General features: G+C 36.8%; 1 protein-coding gene across 5 annotated transcripts in view; it reads left to right on the top strand.

Moving 5' to 3' along the window:
* Positions 1 to 12,259, top strand: part of Alg12 (Alg12 alpha-1,6-mannosyltransferase) — a 295,448-nt gene that overhangs the window by 270,108 nt on the left and 13,081 nt on the right. The window lies entirely within an intron of this gene.

The raw sequence follows: 12,259 nt of genomic DNA, 5'->3' as shown, positions 1-12,259 counted from the left end.
TAGTTGTACACGTTGGCACTAATGATATTAAGAGTAGAAGACCAGCAGAATTACTTAACAAGTACAGGTCACTGTTGAAAAAAAGCCGTGAATTAGTGTTGAATTTGAAAATGTCTACAATTCTGCCCAGACACGATAGGAGGGAGTATATGATGAGAGCCTTGTCGATCAATTTGGCCCTGGAACGATTGTGCAAGGCTCAAGGGGTAAAATTTTTTTCAGCCTGGTCTGTACTTGTTAACAGAAGGGACTGCTTCTACAGGGATGGGATACACTTAAATAGAAAAGGGTGCAAGAATATTTGCTGATGCTATCGAGGCAGTGTTAGGTGGGTAGAAAAACTGCTAGCTTGGGGGGGGAATACAAGGACTAATAGATTAACAGTAGCCACTGGCAGAGGTGAAAGTGATTCTTGCACTGCTTCTATTGGAATGAGCAGAAGCCTGGAAAACAAGATGCAGGATATTTCAGAGACTGCTGGGAGTCATTGTGGCACAAGTAAACACATGCGTTGTGTTAGGGTAGCTAAGAAAAAGAACAGATGCATGTATACTTGCATGTACACCAATGCTAGGAGTTTGGTAAATAAATTTGATGAATTTGAGGTATTGCTCAAAACATCAAAGGCAGATATTGTTGGGATATCAGAGACGTGGTGTCACACAGATATAAGGAATGCAGAACTGGAATTTGGGGAGTACAACGTCTACAGAAAGGATAGACAGGATAGGAAGAGAGGAGGGGTTATGCTATTAGTTAAGACACACATAAAATCCAAGGAAGTGAAGCCAGTCGACATCGCTGGACAGTGCAGCGTCAAGTCAGTTTGGTGTGACATAAGCACTGGAAGATCAAAATTGAGAGTAGGAGTGTGCTACAGGCCTAATGACTCTGATGAGTATAATAAGAAAATGTACAGGGAAATAGAGTGGTCCAGTAAATCAGAGAGTCTTATAATGGGGGATTTTAATTTCCCAGATATTGACTGGGATTTGTAGGTCGGTCACTCACACACTAGCAAGGCTTTTGTGGATTTATTGGATGATTGTTTTCTACATCAGCATGTTCGGGAGGCTATTAGAGGGAGTAATACTCTTGATTTGATTATCAGTAGTGATTCTTCATGCATTAAGAATCTGAGATAGAGGAACCACTAGGTGGCAGTGATCAGTGTGCTGAAGCGGGATTTACTGAAAGAGGTAACTACCATCAGGGGTAAAGGGAAGGGTTATTGCTTTCGTAAAGGCTACTACGATGGTCTGAGACAGTATTTAAATTCTATACAGTGGGACCAACTGATGACATTACCAACAGCAAATTCAAAATGGGAAGCATTCAAAGAACTTATCTTGGAAGCTACTAGGCTTTACATACCAACTAAGAAATATTGTTCAGGGTTTAGGCCTAAATGGATGTCAGATGAACTAATGAGACATATGACAGAGAAGAAAAATGCTTCGGATACATATAAATTAACACGTGACACAGAACCCTTTGATAGATATAAGTTGATCTGTAACCAAGTTACAAAGGAGGTTAGGCAGGCGAAGGCATATTACGAGAAATCTTTGGCAAAGGATGCAAAGAAAAACAGTAAAGAGTTCTTTTCTTATGTAAACTCTAGAAGGAAGTAGATGAATCGGATTGGTCCACTTGATATCGATGGTTCAACTGTTGATGATCCTGCTCAGGTAGCTAACAAACTAAATGAATATTTTGCATCGACATTCACACATGAGGAGTTATTCAGGGAGGGGAATGCCAGAGGTGAGTTAAACTCTGGCAGTAAGCTAGATAATCTTGTAATAACAGAGTAAAGTGGAGGAGAAATTTTTGAAGATAAACACAAGAAAGGCACCTGGGGCGGATGGGATCTATCCAGTTATATTAAAGGAGGCAGCAAAGGAAGTAAGCAACTCCTTAGCCATAATTACAGAGCTTCCTTGGACACAGGGGAGGTACCCATAGACTAGAGATGAGACCTGTTAGTTTAACTTCTGTTCCAGGAAAATTAATGGAGGCACTGGTTAAAGAAGCACTGCAGGATTATCTAGACAAGACTTCAGTTATAGCTCGGACACAGCATGGTTTTGTTAAGGGAAAGTCTTGTCTGACCAATTTGATTGGATACTGTGATGCAGTCACAAAAGAACTAGATGCAGAAAATAACTTTGATATTATATACTTGGATTTTAGAAAGGCTTTTGATACTGTTGCACATGGAAGACTGCTGCACAAATTGGAGCAGTGTGGCATTGGAGGCAAATTGCTGCTATAGATAAAAGGGTGGTTGAGGGGGAGAAGACAGAGAGTGGTAATCAATGGACACTGCTCATCGTGGACTAATGTTACTAGTGGAATCCCTCAGGATTCAGTGTTGGGTCCATTATTGTTTTCTGTATTTATAAATAATATTGATGATGGTATATCAAGCTTAATGTCCAAGTTTGCAGACGATACAAAAGTTGGCAGGGTTGTTAAGGACACTGCTGACGCTATGCTGCTGCAACAGGATCTGGACAGGTTGAGCAGATGGGCTGAGAGGTGGCAAATGAAGTTTAACGTTGACAAATGTAAAGTACTACATATGGGAAACAGCAACTGACAGTGGTAGAGAATGAAAAACTACACTGACAGTGGTAGAGAATGAAAAGGACCTTGGGGTAATTGTGCAGGCAGATATGAAGTTCTCTGAGTAGTGCAGACAGGCAGCAAGAGTAGCTCATGGTGTCTTATCAATGATATACAGGAATTTTTCTAGCAGGAATAAGGAGGTGATTATTCACTTGTATAAGGCAATGGTCGGGCCACACCTAGAGTACTGTATACAGGTCTGTTGGCGTCATTTCAAGAAGGAGATAGAGCTGTTGGAACGAGTACAGAGAAGGGTAACAAGATTAGTGAATGGAAGAAAGTGTTGCTCTTACGAAGAAAGGCTTAAGTTTTGCAAATTACGTTGTCTAGAGACTAGGCACCGGCGAGGTGATCTGCTAGAGGTGTATGAAGTCTTGAATGGTTTGAGTATGCTCAATGCTGATGGGATTCTGCCTTTTGCTCAGAATAATCACCTGAGAGGGCATAAATTCAAATTGAGGAAAGACAGATGTGGGATAGATGTCCGGAAATTTGTCTTTAGTCAGCGGGTGGTTGGTTGGTGGAACAGACTTCCATCCCTTGTTGTGAAAGTTGATAGCCTAAATAAATTTAAGGCTCAGCTGGACAGGTATTTCGAACGAATGGAAGGGAGAAGTGGAAGTTTTTTTTTCTGGCTGATGCTGCATAAGCTTGCTTTCTTGCACATATGCCTCTACTAATGCCAATGCTAAATGTCCATTATGTAGATGTAAATTTCACAGATCCTGAAATTATACTTTCACAGATACTTTCTTAACAGTGCTTAAGAAAGTATGTAAAAAATTAACACTTGTGTTGCTGTTTTGAATATGGTAGTTTGAAATGAGCTATGAATTCTGTTTTCTGCTTTTCTTAAAAAGATAAATTCTTTTATTTCCTTTTCAATTATTTATGAGTTATGACTTCCTAGGGGGGGGGGGGAAATTTACTTTGAACAAAATACAAATGAAATACACAAACTCTGTGAATTGGTATGTTACTGCTCAAATAACTGGTATGTATGCCCAAGAAATCTACAGGCAACCAACTGTAATTGAGTGAAAAACTAATTTCATTATGAAAACTAAGTAAACTCAAGTTTCACTGACGTTTAAGAAAATTAACCTTCTGAATTAGACTTTCAGAAGTGTTTGAGAGAGCTATACTATAAATCCTTCTTCCTAAATCCACAAAAGAAATAAGAAGAAGAAGAAGGACAACAGTGATACTTCTTATTGAATACAGCCTTGAAGTTTGTGTGAGTAATCTGAGCGTAGTCAAAAACTGCACCAATAAGATTGACTGTGGGTGAGTGAGTGAGAGAGAGAGAGAGAGAATTTCCTGGTGTAATGAGCAACTCTGTTGATAGCAGTTCAGTTACTTCTGCATTAATGCACATGCACTGGAAGTTTCTAAGTAAATGCTTCAAGTTGGGGCGTCTCCGTAGCCAGGTGGGAAGGAGCAGCAGTGCGTAGCACACGCTTCTTGATTAGACCGGGGTTCGAGCCCGTCACCACCAAATACGGAGGATGCGGAAAGGTCAGGGAATGACCACCGCATATCCCGGAGCAATATGGCCTTAGTTGCTAATGCTCCTAAAAACCAAATAACAAACAAACAAATAACAGCTTCAAGTTGGATTAGAAAACTGTTTGCAGTTTATTAGAATACAGTTATATGCAAGTAAGTGGAATTTACAGATACTGGGAAGTAGAAGAATAAACAAACAATGCAATTTACCAGTACATCACTACTTGGATATATGTCAGAGCTGAAATTTTGCTTTTGAATTTAAATCAATTTTTGTTTTTATGCAGAACAGTGATTTTTTCTAAGCTAGAATTTAATGATAGAATTCTGAACTTTTTTTTCAGAATGATTTTATGAGCATTTGGTAAGAGGTAAACTTTGCCAAAAGAAAAATTAGATGTAATAAAACATTATGCCATTTTTATTATTAGATAATGCCCCTACAAATCCTTCCGATTATTATTATTATTATTTCGTATGGCAAAATGAAGATACATTTGTAACAGACAATATCAAAAAATATAAATAAATTACAATAAGCCTAAAAACAATATTTACAGATAAAATTATAGATAACATTTTGATGAATTAAAATGTAATGTCCAGTTTATTCAGCCAGTTGATAGCGTCAGTAACACTATGTAGATCTTGGATCGGTCCTTCAAATCTCTTTTTTCGGGCACTCAGAGATGACATGGTGGATAGTCTGAGGCACGTTGTCACAGTCACAGAATGGGTTTTTAGTTTTTCCTCACTTGTGCAGCCAGAATTTGCATCTTCCGTGGCTTGTTCGGATTCTATTCAGGATGTCCACTCCTTTCTTGGTAAGTTGAAACCAGGTACAGCTCTTCATGGATCATTGACTAAACCCAGGTGGTCGGGGTTTGAAGTGGTCCATTCTTCACGCCAGGTCTGATCAGCATTAAAATGTGACTTAATAAGTTTCTCACCTAGCTTCCATGGGGGGGTTCCTGGATTTCAATCTCTCTGGCTTTTTGGGGTTTGCAGTCCTGATGTATGAACAATTGAGGATTTCTGTGACATTTTTTGCCATTCTTTCAGCAAAGCTGTTTCTCTTCTTATATGAGGGGGATGGATGTTAGATAACACTGGTAACCATTTTAAAGGTGTCGATTTAATGGTGCCTGATATTGTCCTCATTGTGTCATTCAGTTGAGTATCAACTTTTACAGTGTGTGCACTATTAAGCCATACGGGACAGCAGTATTCTGCAACTGGGTAGACTAAGGCAAGAGCTGATGTTCGTAGCACCGTTGCATTTGCTCCCCAGCCTGTTCCACTGAATTTGTGCAAGATGTTATTCCTAGTTTTTATCTTTGCTGCAATATTACAAAGGTGTTGTTTATACGTCAGTGTTCAGTCCATTGTGATTCCCAGATATTTTGGGCAGGGGTTGTATTTCAGTCGTTGGCCTTTATAATCCACTTGAGGCATATAATTAGCCCTTTGATTATCCGGATGAAAGCAGCAAACTTCAGTTTTATTTAAGTTAGGTTTAAGTCGCCATTGTATGAAAATATTTATTCAGGTTATGAAGATCCTTTGTAAGTACAATTTTTTTCGTCTGTTTTGAAGTCAGGTTTTTGCTTCCGTAAAGGTGAGTACAGTGGTCTCCGACAGTTTTTAAATTCTGTACAGTGGGAAGCATTCAAGGAATTAATCGTGGATGCTACTAAAAGTTTCATACCTATTAAGAAATATTGTTTAAGGTTTAGACCTAAATGGTTATCAAATGAACAAATGAGACTCGTAACAGAGAAGAAAAATGCATGGGATGCATATAAATTATCAAGCGACACAGAAGCCTATGGCAGATATAAGCTAGTCTGTAATCAGGTCACAAAGGAGGTTAGGCAGGCGAAGGCAGATTATGAGAAATCCTTGGCAAAAGATGCTAAGAAAAACAGCAAGGATTTCTTTACTTATATAAACTCTAAAAGGAAGGGGATGAATCTGATTGGTCCACTTGACATCGATGGTTCGACTGTTGATGATCCTGCTCAGATAGCAAACAAACTGAATGAGTATTTTGCATCTACATTCACACATGAGGAATTATTAAGGTTTGAAAATGGCAGAAGGTTATCAAATTGTAGCAGGATACTTAATGATTTTGTAATAACTGAAAGCGAAGTGGAAGAGAAATTGTTGAAGTTAAACATAAGAAAAGCACCTGGGGCGGATGGGATCTATCCAGTTATATTAAAGGAGGCGGCAAAGCAACTAAGCAAACCCTTAGCCATAATTATGAGAGCATCCTTGGATTCAGGGGAGGTCCCCACGGACTGGAGATGTGCAAATGTATCCCCAATTCTCGATGGGTGATACGAGTAATTACAGACCAGTTAGTTTAACTTCTGTTCCGGGTAAAATAATGGAGTTACTGGTTAAAGATGCATTGCAGGATCATCTAGACAAGACTGCAGCAATAATTCAGACACAGCATGGGTTTCTTAAGGGTTTCTTCATGGGTTTCTTTAATAATTTTGATATCATATATTTGGATTTCAGGAAAGCTTTTGACACTGTTGCGCATGGAAGACTATTGCACAAATTGGAGCAGAATGGTATTAAGGGTAAGTTGCTACAATGGATAAAAGGATGGTTAAGTGGGAGAAGACAGAGGGTGGTAATCAATGGGTGCTGCTCTTCGTGGACTAATGTTATTAGTGGAGTCCCACAGGGTTCGGTGTTAGGTCCACTGTTGTTTTGTATATTTATCAATGATATTGATGAAGGTATATCAGGCTTAATGTTGAAGTTTGCAGATGATACAAAGGTTGGCAGGGTTGTGAATGACAGTAATGGCAGTGTGCTACTGCAACAGGATCTAGATAATTTGGGCAGATGGGCTAAGAAGTGGCAACTGAAGTTTAACCTTGACAAATGCAAAGTACTGCATATGGGTAGAAGTAACCCTAGAGAAACGTACCAATTTTGTGGTACTACACTTAAGGTGGTAGAAAATGAAAAAGACCTGGGAGTAATTGTGCAGTCAGATATGAAGTTTTCTGAGCAATGCAGACAGGCTGCTTGGGCAGGTCATGGGGTTTTGTCAATGATATATAGGAATTTTGCTAGCAGGGAGAAGGAGGTGATTATCCCTCTGTATAAGCAATGGTCAGGCCACGCCTTGAGTACTGCGTACAGGTCTGGAGGCCTCATTTTAGGAAGGATGTAGATTTACTTGAGCGTGTACAGAGAAGAGCAACAAGATTGTTGAGGGGAATGAAGGGATCCTCTTACCAAGAGAGCCTTAAGTTCTGCAAATTGCAGTGGCCAGAGACTAGGCACCTGTGCACTGATCTGATTGAGGTGTATAAGGCCTTGAATGGGTTGAGCACACTGAATTCTGATGGGATACTTCCACTTGTTCAGATTACGAACCTAAGGGGGCATAAATTCAAATTAAGAAAAGACAGATGTAGAATAGATGTGCGGAAATTTGCCTTTAGCCAGCGGGTGGTTAATTGCTGGAACAAACTTCCATCTGTCGTGGAAGTTGACAGGTTAAATAAATTTAAGGAGGAACTGGACAGGCATTTGGAGGGAATGGTGTGATTTTTTTTTTTTTTTTTTTGATTTTTTTTGGCTGATGCTGCATAAGCTCATATAGTTGCTTTCTTGCATCACATGCCACTACTACTACTATTTCCTAGAAGCAGTTGCTGGAAGATCTGCAGTATAGATATTAAATAATAATGGAGCACAAACTGATCCCTGTGGTAAACCATCATTTAATATATAAGGCTTGCTCACTCTGCCATTTAAATGTACTTCAAACACTCTATTGCATAGCATATTGTTAAGTAGGATTGTGAGGGTCTTACAAGGAATATTCTTCAAAAATTTCAGAATCATTCCTTGTCACCATACTGTGTCATAAGCTGATGTCAAGTCCACAAAGATTGCAATGGTCTTCTTATCTTGAAATCCATTCTCAATGTGGCTAGTAAGTGCCACTTGATCACAGCAGCTTCAGCTTGGTCGGAATCTGACTTGTTCAATTGGTATGGGCGCCTCCGTAGCCAGGTGGGAAGGAGCAGCAGTGCATAGCACACGCTTCTTGATTAGACCGGGGTTCGAGCCCGTCACCACCAAATACGGAGGATGCGGAAAGGTTAAGGAATGACCACCGCATATCCTGGAGCAATATGGCCTTAGTTGCTAATGCTCCTAAAAACCAAACAACAACATCAATTGGTATGTGTTGGAAGATTGTAGTTGAGATTGTAGTGGTCTGGAAATCCTTCTGATGAAACTCTATAAAACAACAGTGGCAATATCAGCTGCTTTTTTTTTTTATTACATCCCTCAGGGTCAGCATTAAAATTTTTATTGAAGAAAATTATTAGCATATGGAGGGTTTTTTGTTGAGTCTGACAGGGGAGAAAAGACAGTAGCCAATATTGAAAATTGTAATACAAAAAGTACTGTGAGTAAAGGGGTATACAATAATAAGCATGTGGAAGAGCTATTAAACATTGAGGGTGTTCTTATTAAACATTGACAATGTTAGATAGAATCCAAGATAAGGTTGTAAATGCATTTCACAACAGTGGTAAAATTGATATTAATTTGGTTGATATAAGCACACAACATCTCAACGGCAAAAATCTGTATCTGAAGTGGAAAGTCAAGAAAAGCAAGAATAAGTTAAGGAATATATTAAATTACATGAAGGCAAAGTTGCCTTGATATTCAATTGTTATATTGAATATGTTCAATATATTGTTTTCTAATTCTGATAAGAAATTTGAAAAATATTTTTACCCATAAGAGAAATAAAGAATTACATTAAGAAACAACAATATAATAGCACCTTCACTCAACATAACATTTCTGATTTCTTTAGAAATTAAATATGATTGGAGAAGAATCATGTGCATCTGATTAACTTTATAGCTATTTACATCTAACACACTTAAGTTTGGTGTTTAATTGATACAATGGAGGACAAACAGATGGATATGCAGGCAGAAGAGTTACCTACAGAACTTTTCATTTTCAGAAATGTTAGAGAGAGCTATACTATAAATCCTTCTTCCTAAATCAACAACTTTCCAGTCATCCATATATATAGCTCTGTTATGACTCTGTTCCAAGAAAGCAATTATGGAAAGCCTTTCAAAATATGTCAGTTGATCCAGAACTTGTGGAACTGATTAGGGAATAGTACAATAACCATGTGACATATATTAAAGTTGGGAATGCTTTATCTAACCCAGGGGTCCCCAAACTATGGCCCGTGGGCTGGAAACGGCCCACGGATATTTCTGTTAGATCGTAAAAATTAATGTTTATATTAAATCACAATAAAATTCCAGTAACTGTACAGACGATCAGGTAAGTAGGTACTTACCTGACTACTTTTTATCTGATGTTACATTTTGGTAGTAATTAAAATCGCATTCCGTCATACAAAAAGCTGCAGAAATGATTCACTAAAAATCAACTTTGCTAAAAAAAATAATTTTTTGTAATAAATCTTAAAATTTATTTAAAATTGTAAATAAATTTATGTTAAAATCTTTCATAAAATTTGAGACACATCATGTTGAAGTTGACATCGATAAAAATAAAAGTTGATGCTGAGTGTCGTGGTTTTAATGAACGGTGGCCAATTAATTACTTTTTGCACTGAATGATACTTGCACTTGTCTTATTTACAATGAAGCCTTGTCAGTGTTCAAGGAATATAATGTGAAACTCCACTACACCACAAAACATGCCTCAAATTACGACAAATTTTAAGGAGCTTTGCGGCAGAACAAACCCAAACATTTCAAAGTCAACAACAGAAGATTAGAACCTTTACTCATCAAAATTTATCTGCAGTTAGAGCTAGTTTTCAAGTCTCCCAAATCATTGCTGAAGCAGGAAAGCCCTTCACGGATGGTGAATTTGTTTGGAAATTGCAGAAGAAGTATGTCCTGAGAGAGTAAAGAATTTTGCATCTGTAAGTTTATCTTCATCAACTGTAACAAGAAGAATTGAAAGTTTAGGAGCTGATGTTCAAAATCAACTCGTAGACAAAGTTCTTGAATTCACACATTTTTCAATAGCAATTGATGAGAGTGAAGATGCAAGCCATACAGTTCAATTATTAATTTATATTTGAGGTGTAAATCAAAGTTTTGAAGTAACTGAAGAGCTAGTTGCATTGAAAATCTTGAAAGATACAAGTGAATATATTTCTGAGTGTCAGAAGCAGTTGAGGGCCTCAAATTGAATTGGGATTTGCGACCAGCGGTTACAATGGATGGCGCTAAAAATATGGTTGGTACTAAAATTGGTGGGTCAGGTTGATAAATATATTTAGAGTAAAAATATTAAAAAACCAATGCAATTTCATTGTATAATTCACCAGCAGCCTTTTTGCGGAAAATTTTTGGGTGTAGATTCAGTCATGTCAACTGTAATATCAGCAGTAAATTTTATTCGCAAGACTGATCTGAATCATCAGCAATTCAAAAATTTTCTTGAAACAATTGAGGCCGAATACGGTGATTTGTTGTTCCACACTAAAATCTAAAATTTAAATCTGTTCCAGAACTGTCAGATCTCAAATGGTTGTGGAACCTTGCCTTTTTAACAGATATATGTGAACATCTGAATTTTCTTAATATGAAACTACAAGGACGAGACAAACTTGTCAATGAATTGTATTATAATGTCAAAGCATTTGAAACAAAACTGGAGTTATTTAAAAGTCAACTACTTCGGAATAATTTTTCATATTTCCATGTTGTGATAATTTATCTAAAAATAAGCCTGGTAATTTTTCTACTGAAAATTTTGTTCAAAACATTAGTTTGTTGCAGGAAAATTTTGCAGATAGATTTTCTGGTTTTAAAGGTGTATAAAGGGGTTTTTAAAATCTCTATGATGTGCCCAGCAATGATGCACTGAAGACAATATTTAAAAATGAAATCTAATTCAATTTTATTCTGAGTCAGTTTATCCAAAAAATTATAGATTTTGAAAGAAAGGTTACATCGATATTCAGAAGTACATGTATGTGAGCAAACGTGTACTTCTGCTTTTATATATTTCAAAAATGAAATATATAAAATCAAAAATACGATCACGTCTAACTGACCCGCATTTACATGACTTGTACTTTTAATGCCTAACTTTAAAACTCAATATTACCAAACTCAGTTGCACTCTACAACCACATACATTGCAATAATTGTAATTTTGTTGTATTTTTGTGATTAGTACAATAAATAAGTAATAATAAGTAAAACTGGTATATTTTATATTACATATCCATCGATTTATTTTTGAATCTTTAAATATAGGTAGGTATAAAATTTGTATCTCTGCATAACTTTAATCGAATGTAGTTTTCAGTAGTCGAATGTAGTTTTTAGGAATTTTCAGTAATTAGGAATATTCCAAAAATTCATATGTGGCCTGCTTCTCTAAAAGTTTGGGAACCCCTGATCTAACCCAATCTATCCAAAAAAGGGACTGAGACAAGGATGCAGCCTATCACCTTTATTGTTTAATGTTTTCTTGGAATGTGCTTTACAAGAATGGAAAAGAAGCTGTTATGGAATGGGAGTACCAATTAATGACAGATATATTTGGAGTCTAAATTTTGCCAGTGATCAGGTTATCACTGCACATGAAGCTTATGATTTAGAATACATGTTGAGAAAATTGCATCTTACATATGACCAATGTAAGTCATCTTACATATGACTCAATTTTACAAAGACAGAATACCTGGAAAAAAAGAAAAAAAAAGAGTTGAAGATGCCCACATCCAGTGAATTTAGAAAATGAGAACGATAAGGCAGCAATCTGCTGCATTACGTCAAACATAGATTGAAGTTTGGTGTTTAAAAAAAAATTAATTATTTATGTTCTCTTTTATTTAAACTTTCTGTGTTCCATTTTGTTTTTAATATATGCACTTCCATAAAACTTTTGTCGTGATACCATCTGAAGTAACATATGCTTGCTTGATTATGAATAAATTTGCTTGCTTTTATGAACTACAATTATGAATAAATTTTGCTTACTTTTATGAACTTCAATTTTGAAAATATTTACATATAATTATATTCTATAATTTAGCCAA

The sequence above is a fragment of the Mastigoproctus giganteus genome, chromosome 4 (genome assembly GCF_048544385.1).
Source record: "Mastigoproctus giganteus isolate SK-2022 chromosome 4, ASM4854438v1, whole genome shotgun sequence".
Lineage (NCBI taxonomy): Eukaryota > Metazoa > Arthropoda > Arachnida > Uropygi > Thelyphonidae > Mastigoproctus > Mastigoproctus giganteus.
This window is presented reverse-complemented; position numbering and strand designations above follow the sequence as displayed.